Source organism: Rhinatrema bivittatum, chromosome 4, assembly GCF_901001135.1.
Source record: "Rhinatrema bivittatum chromosome 4, aRhiBiv1.1, whole genome shotgun sequence".
Classification (NCBI taxonomy): Eukaryota; Metazoa; Chordata; class Amphibia; order Gymnophiona; family Rhinatrematidae; genus Rhinatrema; species Rhinatrema bivittatum.
In genome coordinates this window covers 392,402,285-392,415,864 of record NC_042618.1, presented here as the reverse complement: position 1 = coordinate 392,415,864, position 13,580 = coordinate 392,402,285, and the positions used below count along the sequence as shown (strand labels likewise).

The 13,580-nt window shown below is 42.3% G+C and overlaps 1 protein-coding gene across 6 annotated transcripts in view; it reads left to right on the top strand.

Moving 5' to 3' along the window:
• The window catches only part of CADPS (calcium dependent secretion activator), a 1,086,201-nt gene that overhangs the window by 209,464 nt on the left and 863,157 nt on the right, over positions 1–13,580 (top strand). The gene's annotated exons all lie outside the window — the stretch shown is intronic.

The following is a 13,580-nucleotide window of genomic DNA, read 5'->3' as shown; positions in this document are numbered from 1 at the left end:
GTAATATATGTTGTCACATTACGACTTTTCACTCTGACTTAAATTTTACTAATGCAATGAGATTATGTAGGGTCTGGTGGAACCAGGCACACAGATCAAGAAACTTCACCATTTGAAAGATTTTATGATAGAGATTGATTACTGAACTTTTCCTTTCATAAGACAAGGCAAGCCTTCCATCTAACCTTGATGGATGAAAAACAATGCAGGGTCAATTTTCAGAGAGCTCAGTGCTTTATTTTAGGTCTCTAATTTTCAACTGAAAATGCACTTAAGTTATGGCATCTAACATTTAGGATCCAAAATTTAAGACTGCAATTCATTTACCTGAATTTAGGTACTAACAGGGTCATTCATCAAAATGCATTATGGCGTTAACGCCCTCGATAACCCCATAACACACGCAATAGTTATGGTAGCCCGTGGCGCGAATACACATTTTTCAAAGGGGCGGGATTGGGGAGGGGTTTGGGTAGGATTAATGAAAATGAGGGGCATTATTGCACTGTGTGATAGCGTAACGCATGCTACTGCCCACTTTTAATGCCGGAAATAACTACACCTTTTTTCCTGGCGTTAAGCTGTGCGAAATGCCCGAAATTGCCATAATGCAATTTGTGATAAAGATTGCAAATTGCATTTCGGGCTTGGGGAGAGGGGAGAGTGGAGTGGAGAGAGAGAGAGAGACACATAGCAGTCACTTATTTATACTGCTGTAGGAGGGCCAGCTAGAAACTCGAGGTGAGGTTTTGGTGGTGGGATAGGGTTTGGGGCCAGTTTTACATGCAGAATGAGATGTACAAACAGCACAGTAGACCTCAGTGAAGATGTGACATCATTTGGAGTGAGGAAAGTCACACACAGGGCGAGAGAACATTGAAGAAATGATGTCACATCTTCACTGAGGTCTACTGTGCTGCTCGTACGTCTCACTCTGCATGTAAAACTGCCCCCAAAACCCTAAAACACCACCAAAACCTCACCTCAAGTTACTAGCTGGTCGTCCTATAGTGATATAAATAGTTCACTACTATGAAGTCTCTCTCTGCAATTATCATAAATGCATTTTGGTGAATCTGAGAGAAAGTTAGGGTGCCTAGTACTAAAAATCAATGCTAGGCACCTAACATTTTTCCCTCACTCTAACTCTACCCCTGAGGCCGCCCAGTTTTTAGGTGCCTAAATTTAGGAACCTAGTGAAAAATAGGATCCTAAATATAAGCTTTCAACCCTAATCAGTATTGAAAGGGTCCTATTTAGGTCCCTAACTGCCAAAATTTGGCATCTAAATCCTTTGAATATTGATCCTTAGCTAATAGATTAAGAGTGAGACATGTAGATTCTAGCTGTCAATTGTCGGAATGTGTGTGATTAATGATTATGGAGAAACTTTTTTAAAGCTATTTACCCAGGTAAATAGTGATTTACCCATCCTCAGATTACTGCCCTTTAGTACTTATGGGACCTGGAGCAGGACTGAGACCCGGGCATGGGTTCTAAGGCTGGGCCTAGGACAGGCTAGGAAATATCCAGTAGTTAGAAAATGCACTTGGTAAACACAGGGCTGGGGCTTCCATTAGGAAACTTAGGTTGTCACCTGAAGCACCAAAATTTTGGGGATTATGGCAAAATCTTATCAGCGTGAAGCCTGGAGGGTTGCCATTCCAAAGCTGATACTGCCAAAGAGGGAAGCATTGTGCTGGATCCAATACTGCCAGTTATGCCGGAGCTTCTGCCAATAGGTAAGCTGAGAGAAGGGGAGGATGAGCGAAGGTTCGCTAGGTAGACAAATATTTTTGCACCAGCCCTGGGTAGACAGAAGCCCAGATCTGGAGTTTGCAGGTGGTAAGATCTGGAGCAGAACTTAAGTTGAACCAGGGCTGTAGGACTTGAGATGGAGCCAGGCAAGTTTCAGGGATAGGAACCAGTACTAGAAGTGAGATGGGACTTCATGCCAGAAACTGAAGTCAGAAATTGGGTCACAAGCTGGAACTAGTAATAAACTAGAAGTTGAGCCTTGGATCAGAAAAAATTTACAATAACAATTATGCATACAGGCAGTTTGATTGTAAAAGGGCAGTTGCTGCTGTTTTCTTCCTTCCTATAACCCCTTTTACCTAAGCCCCAGTCAATCCCTGATGCCTAGGTATATGGCCTTAGGGCCTATCTGGCATGCTCTTTTCTTCCATGACCTTGGCTTGCTTCATGGTACTAGCTAGTCTTAAAGATCACACTACCCCTCTTTCTGCTCTTCTTGCATTTTCTGTAATGTATGTTGGGCTTCATACACTCAGGCCGATACAGTAAGAGAAGGCATTAATTTCTGAGCAACCCGATAAAGTTGGAGGAACCAAAGCTTAAAAAAATAAAAAAAAAATGTAAAAAAAATCTGCTCACCAGTCAGCGGGTTAGAAAAAGAGACACTCAATTTTACCGGCGTCTGTTTTCCTAATCCATGGCTCTCAGCGGGTTCGAGAATCGACACTGGTAAAATAGAGCGTCGATTGTCGGACTCGCTGACAGCCACCTCTACCACTAATAAGGAAGCGCTAGGAATGCGCTCTTGTCCCTAGTGCCTCCTTATTAGTGCACCACCTCATTTAAATACAGAATCGCACGCCCAGGACGCGTGTCGGGATAGTGGAATCTCAGCATGGAGTGCCCACTTTCCCTCATTTTTTACTGTATCGGCCCGTCTGTGTTTTATAGACTGGCTATCTGACATCATTAATCAAATCACTGAAAGTCTCCATGTGGTGTGTGGTTGTCTGTGTTCATCATAGTAAGAATGACAAGAACACACAATGAAATGGAACTAACATATTACTAAGTTGGCCATCTAGCATAATGGGTGATCCACAGAGATGCTAACCTGAAGGTTCTCCTCTCAACCTACTCACTGCATGACCATAGGCAAGCCACATGGGCCAGATGTACTAAGCATTTTTCTCATATATACCAAATGGGAAAATGCGTCAAGGAATCTGACCAGTTGTAAACTCTGGGGAAGGGGGATTTTAGCTATGTCATTTATCTTGAACCAATGTATAAACCCAAAATAATATCATACGATATGTATTATATAAAATAGGTAAATAAATGTATACATGCACAGACTGATTTATATTTATTAGTCTATTATATAAAATAGATTAGAATAATATTTGATTGGAACATAGTATACTAATATTAGTAGTTTATTAAATAGAGTAACCAGATGCTACTAAACTACTACTATATAGTTCAAGGGTAGGTAGCTCCAGTTCTGGAGTGCTACAAACAGATCTGGTTTTCAGGAGATCCACAATGAATATGCATGAGATATATTTGCATACAATAGAGGCAGTGCATGCAAATGTACCTCATGCATATTCATTGTGAATATCCTGAGAACCAGACCTAGCTGTGGCATTCCAGGTCTGATATTGCCTACCCTTAATATAGCTAATTCATTGTCAGATCAGGAAAATGTTATTTATTTTTTTAAATTAAGATTTTGTTAGAAAACACAACCAGATACAACTTTATGCAAAACAGTACAGAAATCCACTCCATTAGATCCAAGCCTGTCACCCCTCCCCTGCACATTTCCAACTCAAAAATATCGGTAATGTCAGAGGACTAAAGACAGATCACATTGCATAACTAGAAGTATGAGAACTGTGTGTGCTTTCATTGTATATTTTTCCCCCTCCCCCTCCTCTGTCAAAGGAAAAATGACGCATAGTAGATGCACGCTCTCACTTAACCCGCATACCATCAAATTAGCTCTGCTTTTGCCATAATATATATCGGTGCCATAATTTCTCAAATTTAGAAAGCTGTTTCCACTTCAGTGAAGTTAGTCTGTTTAATAATAAATCTTAGCCAACCTCTGAATGACTCTTTGAATGGGCAGAGCCGAAGGTTTCCTCCAGTAGCAGGCGATTTCCCCTCGAACAGCCAATATTATTTGATGAGATAGTATGACAACGTCAGATTCTTGGTCAGAATCAGGTATATTTAAAAGAAAAAGCAGAGGATCTTTAGGGATAGTGACCCCCACTATTTCACTCAACAACTTTACGATGTCATCCCAGAATATAGCAATCATAGGATATTCCCACCACATATGTAAAAAAGTGCTTAACATACTACAGTTTTGCCAACAAGGCTCATCCAATGTTGGGTACAACATATGCAGTCTGGCTGGTGTGAGATACCAGCAGTATAATATTTTATAACTTTTCTAGTATTAACACAGAAATGGAGCTCCTTTTGGTATAAGCAAAACATAAATTCTATCTCCGTTCTCCCAGTGTACAATGCAGATCTTTTTCCCAGCCCACAATGTATGAAGGGGGTTGCTTAAGATCTTTAATTAAGAGACTGTATATTCTAGAAATCCCCTTTGTAACCACAAATGAGCCTTATCACAAAAACCTTCAAAAAGAGATTTTCTCTATCCCAGACTTCCCTTAACCATTTTCTGCGATGGAAAGTGATTTATCTGCAGATAGAAATAGTAGTCGGAGGAGTCTAAATAGAAAGTAGTCACCACTTCCTGAAACTCTTTTGGTCTCGTTCTGCTCCAAAGATGTTTCAATCCATAATATATCGGGCTTGGTAGTGTGTCTGTCAGTGCTTGCGCATGTTCTCAAGCCCACCAATAGATGGCGCTATAATATATCGGGCTTGGTAGTGTGTACGTCAGTGCTTGCGCATGTTCCCCAGCCCGCCGATAAATGGCGCAAGTGGCTCCCTGGCCGCCATGGAGGCTCAAACATGCTATACAGCGGCCATGTCACAACACCAGCTACAAGAGGGTACTCCTGGGGGAATTCAGCGCTACTGTGGAATGCAGATTTTGCGCAGAATTCCTCCTTCCCGCAGATTTCCTCCCTCGCTGGAAGACTATTCAAAACCTGAAGGGCAGCAGCCATTGTGGGACAAGCAGAAAATAGCAGAGGAGACCCTGGCATGCTGTGAACGGAGCGCGTCCCGTGGCATACGCTCCGTTTGCGGCGAAGATGAAGGCCCGGCACCTTACAGCGGCCATGCACATGTCCTAATGCATAGAGTACAACTTCCGATAAAATTGGGTGAACTGAGCTCTTATACTCTCACTATCTGGCACATTTCCCCATTTCTACCCTTAAGTTTGAGAATGTGATTCTGTAAGACTCTAACTTTGAGTTTTCTAGCCAATAATCTACTGGCCTTACTACCACCCTCAAAAAATTCTTGTTTAACCATCCATCTGAAAAACAATCTCCTCCATATCCAGAGATTTCAATTCTCCCCTTAACTGCTCCAGTTGCCTCCCTAATCAAGAATTTACCTGCCGCTTATGGTGAACCTCCAATTTAGTTAAACATTCTAGCAGTTGCAATCTCTTCTACTCCTTTTTTTTCTTTATATAGGATGCCCTAACTATCAATTTGCCTCTGGCAACTGCTTTAAAACAGTCCCAGACTGTGCCTGATGACACTTTACCATTCTCATTCTTGTCAAGGTAATCGTTCATTTCATTACGCAAATGCTCACAAAAATCAGGGTCATCCAGTATACTCTCATTAAGTCTCCAAACACTTTGGCAAGAATGTTCCCCCAGCCCATTTAAGGATATCCATACAACTGCATGGTCAGATCATGTTAAGGGTTCAATCTTTGACAACCCCACCTTGTTCACTAACGGCCAAATTTTTATTCCCCTGTGTGCATAAAAAATGGGGTTACGTGCCAAAGTGCTGGACCCAGATAAAGGGGCAGCCCGGGGGGTAGGGAGGGGCAGTCTGGGGGATGGGGAGGAGTGGGGCTGGAGGCACCTAAACAGCGGCCATTTGCGCACAAGTTACTACTGCTCCGGAGGAGCAGCAGCTTGGAAAAGAAAAAAAGGTAAGGTAGGGTAGGTTTAGGGGGTGAGGAGGAGAGGGGAAGGGGAAGGAAGGTTAGATAGGGGGGTAGGGAAGTTTCCTACCAGTCTGCTTCTTAATTGGAGCGGACAGGGAGGGAACTGGAAAAGGCTGGGATGTGTCGTCACATGGCAATTGCCTAAATCTTCCCCCCCTTGCGAACGCGGATTACAAAATCCGATGTGCATGGCACAACGATTTATTAACATATGCATGCCAGCACGCGCATGTTATAAAATCGGCATGTCCATGTGTGTGCACCGGGAAGCATGCACACACATGGATACTCGCGCGTACCTTAGAAAATCTACCCCTAAGGCTTTATCCACTAAGAAAAAATCAATCCTAGAGTAGACATTATGAGCCTTAGAGAAGAAAGTATAATTTTATTCAGAAGGATAAAAGAGGTGCCGCACATCAACCAAATCCCAGACTGCCACAAGTGTTTTTAATCCCTGTTTGTTTGATTTAGTAGATCCCCCTCCACTATTATCCAGGAATGGATATCCCATAATGTTGAAATCCCCCTACTATAATATAACCTTCTGCCCATTATTTAGTTATCAGAGAATCCCTCTAAAACCTTTCCCTGACCAGCATTTGGGCCATAGACATTAGCTATAGTATAGATATCTTTACCTAACTTAGATTTCACAGTAAGGTATCTGCCATCCAAATCCTTTAATATAGAGATTACATCCACCACTACCTGATTTGAAAAAAAGATGCCTACTCCGCTATATTTGGAAGTCTCCATGGCTGAGGCAAAAAGTTGTACTAGATAGTGTTTGGAAAGCATCAATCTTTCATATTTGTTTTCTCAAATGAATTTCTTGACATAACAGAATGTCAACCTTCATTCTTACTGCATCCTGCAACAACTGCTTCCGCTTGGTGTACATGTTAATACCTTTCACATTCCAAGATAATAACTTCAATGCCCCTATCAGTAGAAGTACTCTTGATCGCCTAATAGCCTCCTTCACACCCTAAGGAGATTGTGACAACCACCCATTCCCAACACAAAAAACAGGCTAATGTCCCTCTGGACCAAAACCCTCCACAGGGTGAGAGCTTCTATAAACACATCTTTCTGTGCCAATAGCTAAAGAGGAACTATAGACTGTTTCTCATGCAGATTTACAGTAGGAGAGGGTCAGTATCACTTTATCCAGAGAGCAGCTATAGGCTACTTAAAAATATGCTGCACTAAGATTTGTCCTCTCTGTATCTCCTTGTCAACTTGTCCTGCCTCAGCTCTAATAAGGCTGTGAAGTCACAAAGGAAACCATTTGTTGCTATAGTTACCAGCTGTTATTTTGCTGAGCAGTACACAGGCATAGACTTCAAGGGGCTATAGACTTGAATAGGAAACATAAATGAATGAGACAAATATTTTTGTTTCATTCATAGGACCCATCCATTTGTTTTGGGGGTCCATGAATAAAACAAATATGGACTCATTCATTGTGTTTGTCCAATTTTTCTAACAAGTAGGAAAAAGAAACAAGATTAATTTTACCACCATGGCCAGAGAATCAAAGATTGTAAAGATCTGTTTTATGATGGTTGCTCTTCATCCTTTTTTCTAATATTTACCCTCCAAAGATAAAAATCAGAATTTAGGTAAGCTCACTGAGACAAAAAACTATGTCTCGCTGAGTGAGTGGTAAGAGTCTGTCGATAAGAAACTGGTATGACATCACTGATTCAAGGAAAAGCTTGGGAACTTGGGAACAAACTGACCCAAATCTTTGTACTTCTGTTAGATCTTTAATGTTATGGAAACTTACTTGATTAAGTTCCAACTAATTCGTATTTGAGCTTTGTAATAACTTAGAAAATGAACATCCAAACTGTGCTGAATACATTGAAATCTGTTGACTTTAAGATACCTGATGCAAAAGATTGTTTAATGACTATCACGCTTCAAATCTAAATAGTAGGAACCACTCCATTTTCCTGAAGATTACTTAATTAGAAAATGTTAATTTTCCAATCTCAAAATTATGGCTTTAGCACTTGGCAAATAGCATGATCGTATGCCATGTCTGAGAATTATTTGATCTGTGTTTCCTAGGTTTCACACTGTTTCTTTTATTGTGCCCCTGCTGTTAAAATAAGCTATACTTAATGCCTTCAATAATTTGAAATGAAGGAAAAACAGCAATATCAATTAACAGTCATTTGCTGGAGGTATCCTTAATTAAGATTATTAAATGATATTGATAGCAACACCATTTAATTTATATATAATGCAAAAGCTAAAGAATGGTGAAAATGACCTTCATTAATTACAACAATTAGGTTTTAAAGTTTTCTTTTAAAGAAAACTTTTTTCTGATATTTTCACTTTTTTTCCATTAAAATATAACAGTATATATATTATTTTTGGACATTCGCATATGACTTTAGTCAGTACTACATTTAGGAGGAACAATGTTTGGTTTTCTTTTTCAAGGGAGGATAATTAAGCTTACAGTTTGAAAGGGGATTGGGGAGGATTGAAACTGCCAGAAGGTAAACAGTGTTGTTATTCCTCAAAGAAGCAATTGGTATGTGTCGAGGGGGGGGGGGGGGGGGAGTGGGACTTGAGTGTGGGCATTTAGGAAATAGAAATACATGGGAGACATTTCCAGTCTTTTTGGTTCTGTTTAGTGTTTAACTAATAGTTTTTTCTATGTGGAGTCAGTCAACAGTGTATACTGCATAGCACATCTACACTGTATATGTATATCTGTGTGTAACATACAATTATTCATACTGTGAGTAGGGGTACAGTTATAGTATCAATAAATAAATTCACTTGTAATATCCAAACCCCTAGTAGGCAGTGCACGTCAACAAATTCCATCATGACAGGAAAAGGGAGATGAAGGAATGGCAGGCTTGTCAGCTTTGACAGGGGAAGAGGAAATGGTGCAGATCCAGCCCCATCTATATCTAGTAGCTGTGATAAAAAAAAGGCACTAGTTCTGTCTTGAAATTGAAGAGAGACATTTTTAGCCATAGAATGACAGGAATGGAAAGCACTGGCAGCTCAAGGCAGAAGCAGTTGAAATTTGGAGAGTATGTGCTACCATCACCTGTTCCTCACCTTCTTGTTTTAGAGAAGAGGGAAAAGTGATAGAAGTGCAACAGTTAGAATCAGCTTCATGTTACTGCCTTCTGAGGCTAAGGAGGCAGTATTTTCAACAATTGATTCTGAGGAAGAGTCTTGCCTGGGATTCCCTAAATCAAAACTTGAAGATCTAGTAGCTGAAGATAATTTAGGAGGATTAGTCAGTAGCATTTAACTTCCAGTTCAGCAATGGGAAAGATAGATTATGATACTGATGGTAATAAAAGCAACCTTCAGCAAGAGTCGGCAGTGCAGATAGAGTGTAAGTGATGCCCCTAGTATTTTTCTTCTGTGTACACCCTCACCCTCAACCTCAACTCCAGTGCCAGCATCAGCCCTCAAAGATGTAGAGAAGAGATTGGGGAAGACATTCCTCGTCTGGAGGCACTTTAAAGTGAGGAGGGACCCTCATCTTGCTCAGTGTATTCACTGCAGTAAAGATACCAGTCAAAGAGAGAAAGTGGGGTATCTGACAAATGCTGGTATGTAGTATCATGAGGAAAAGCAGCACATTGGCATTGTGTGTGGGTATCCTTACTAGCTTGACGAAACGTTCTACCTCTCCAAGTAAAAGCCAGAGGAAAGGAGTTGAAAAGGAGAAGACTTTTACCCAAGCTAATCCCACAGCCCCTTCCAGCAGTCAGCTATCAGGCCAGCAATCTCCCAGCCATGTGTCTGCAGCGGCAACCCACCATAGAGGAAATGGGGTGGTTTTCTGTAGCACTGTCCCAAAACAAAAAGCAGGCATCATCTAAGTAGTAATGAGAATCATCAGTGAAATGATTGCCCTTGATGACCAGCCCCTGTAGGTAGTGGAGAACAATAGCTTTAAGCATCTGCTACGTGTGTTATCCCCCAATTACAAAGTCCCCTCCAGGCTACATTTAGTAATAAAATCATCCTCAGCTTGTACAACCAATGCCATAGTCACATGCAGGCACAGCTGCTTAATGCAGATGGGAGTAGCATGTACTTCACCAGCAATATCTACACCTCCATGAACAATACACACATTTACCTCTCCCTGATGGCACACTGGGGGGTCCTGACTGAGGCAGGACTGGCAGCAGTTCTAGCAGGGAAGGAGTATCAGGGTGCAGGTGGGATTTGCTGCACATCCAGTAGATGGAAAACTGCCATACTTAGTACAATATTCTATCAGCTAAAAGAAAGATGCTGGAGGATTAGCAACTAGACTGGAGTGGCAGGAGTCTTCAGACAGGTTTCTTTGTGACAGACAATGGTGCAAATATGGTAAATGCAATAGAAGTTAGGGCCTTTCATGGTATCCATTGCTTTCTACACTTGCTATACTTGGCAGTGAGGGTTGCTCTGGGGATGTGGCCCAAGAATCACAGGAATCTATACTTGAAGAACTTGATAGAGAGATGCAGGAAAATAGCATGGCATCTCTATCAAAGTGTGAAGAGAGGGCAGCTTCTCTGTGAAAAACAGGAAAAATTTGGGATACCTCGCAAACATCTGATTCAGGATGCTGACATCCACTGGAATTCCACCTACACAATGCTGAAGAGGTAGTGGAGCAACAAATACCCCTTCATGATCCATCTCTGGAAACATAGATAGGTGTGGATTACCCCCTAGGGCAACATGATTGGGTAGTGATGAGGCAGTTGATTAAAATCCTATACCCTTCAAGAATGCCATGGAGAAACTGATTTCCAGAAGCACCACCATGGGCGAGGTTATCCCTATAGTAAATATTCTGGAGGAAAAGTTAGAGGGCTAATGTGAGCAAGAAGGAATGGAAGCAGAGATGTTGCAATTTCTGGATTCCTTACAGCAGCAGGTGCAAGAGAGACTGAAATCTCTGATAGAAAGGAATACATACATGCATGCCACTCTTTGTGATCTGTGAGTGAAAGGAAGTCTCGCCCTCCAGTTTCAGCTTCTCACATTCATGAAGGAGTTGCTGATAGCCAGGGTGTGTGAACAGGAGCATCATATGCTGAGGCATAGTGGGGATGTAGCACAGGAAAGAGTGGCCACCTCAGAAAGTGGTGCAAACAGGAGCAGCACCCTGTCAGCTGTCACTTCCTCTCCCACCTTAGTACACCAAAGCCACATTGCCCTCAAAGAACCATCTCTCCTGACACAGGTCATATCTAAAGCAATTAACAAGAGAGATGCTTGACCTACCCCAGCAAAGGAGATCCCAGCACAAATTTCTGTGATACACTATCTTGCAGAGTCCATTGAGGATATAGACGCAGAAGCACTGGTATACTGAGCACAGAATTCCACAGTCTGACTAGACTTAGCCAAGGTGACTCCACTATCTTTACTACCCACCATTTTGGCCACTGAACGTGGTCGTCCCAATGGCAGTGGAAATTCTGAGCCCTCATTGCTAAAGGCTGGCATCACAGATGAAAAACTGGTCTTTTTGAAAATCAATCTGTGTTTGCTTGGGTTACCAGAATTTCCATGTCAGTGGCAAGACTACCAAAAGCACCTTGAAGATCTTGCTGCCTTTCTGCCATGCCTCTGACATACCACCTTATTTATTAGGGGTGTGCATTCATTTTAATCAAATTTGAAAAACACAACAAATAAGAGCCAATTCATTTATTTCAAGGGCCCTAAAATGAATTGAGAAGCCCCCCAAATTAAACGAATCCTTTTTCATTACAAATGGTAAAAAAAGAATCTACCGGCAGGACCGGTCTTCGGGCCGGGTCTGGGTTCTGGTCTAGGCCGAGGCCCATGCATCAGGACCCAGTCTCCGGATCAGGCCCTGGCATTGGGCCAGGGCCCCAGCATCAGGACCAGGTCTCCAAGCCTCAGCATTGCATAGAGCTTAATCCAAGGTTGTGACAACCTACTACGTCCTACACCTATGCAAGTTTGAGTCTTTGGCCTGGGCCTAGGCCTCGCCAGCAGATCCCCTTCAGAGTGTGTAAGCGGGGACTGGAGGGAATGCTGGCCCCAGCATTTTTCCAGGTGGGAGGGATGGGTAGTGGGGGTCGGGAGGCCTTGGGAGGCCCTTTTCCTTTTTTTTCCTTTTTTTTCCTTTTGTTTTATTTGATTTGTTTTCTTAAATGAAAGATACTAATGAAACATTAAACAAAATGAAATTTGTGGGGGAAAACCCACAAAACCAAACAAGAAATAACACAAAATTTTTACCTCTGCACATCCATATTATTTATTTATTGATTTATATTCTGTTTTTTCACCTTAGAGTTCTCGTTATGACATGATTACCTTCCATGCCTCAGATATACCACCTTAGGGGCCTTGCTGCTGCTTTGTGTACCTGCAATCCCTCTCATATACCATCTTAGGGGTTTTATTGTTACCACTCTGCCTACTAGCCATGCCCTCATATATCACCTTAGGGGATATGCTGCTACTCTGCCTACCTACACTGCCCCAGATGCCCCACCTTAGGAAACTTACTGTTACTCTGTCTACCTTCTGTAGCCCTGATGTACCAACATAGGAGTCTTGCTGCTGCTCTGCCTATCTTTTATGTTCTTTGTTTTGTTGTAGCCCACCCCAATTCCAGCCTATGTCTCCCACTTTGTTGTTTGTTAGTTAAGCTGGGTTTTTTTGCCTGCAAAAAAAAAAATGTGAAAAAAGAAAAAAGATACAAGTTTCTCCTCCTACCCCATCTCTTCTATGGCTTTTCATCTTGCTGTCAAGATTTATCTAGGCCTTTTATACTGCTTGTGAATCACTGTTCTCCATGCCTTGGTGTTTTAGATATCTTTGTGCTGTTTTTGATCCACTGCATTCTGTACCTTGGGGATTTAGACACCTTTGTGCTAGTGTGACACACTTTGGTGGTTTGGATGCCTTTGTGTTGTTTGCAATTCCCTGCATTATGTCTTGTGGGTCAGCGTTCATTGGCATGCATTAGCTCTATGATCAATCACCACAGAAGTGCCAGATAAAATTATAACTGATTTAATGAGCCATTCACACTTTAACTGGACTGGCCATGTATACATAGCACATACATGGCGTGATCTTCACAGTTTGACAGAAGCATATACTAATCTATTGATACGATCAACCACATTCCTCCTACTGAGACAGGCATCCCCAATTCTGGCTGTCTTTGAGCTTCTGTCCAGATCCCCTTCCCTTACAGTACTTGTTGACTCTTGGTCTTGCCCTGGCCATACATTGCTTTGCACACCTACTACACCACTCCTTGGGCCCTTCATTCCACTCCAGGTTCTGCACATTACAGTTTAACAGAAGCATATGCCACTGGTAGGATCAACCACATTCCTCCTATTGAGACAGGTAACCACAACTCTGGCTGTTTCTAAGCTTCTGTACAAATCCCCTTCACTTAGGGGCGGATTTTAAAAGCCCTGCTCACGTAAATCTGCCCGGATTTACGCGAGCAGGGCCTTGCGCGCCAGTGCGCCTATGTTCCATAGGCCTACCGGCGCGTGCAGAGCCCCGGGACTCGTGTAAGTCCCGGGGTTTTTCGAGGGGGGCATGTCAGATCGGCGCAGCATTTTGGGGGCGGGACGCGGCGTTTCGGGGGCGTGCCCGGGGGCATGGTTTCGGCCCAGGTCGGTCCG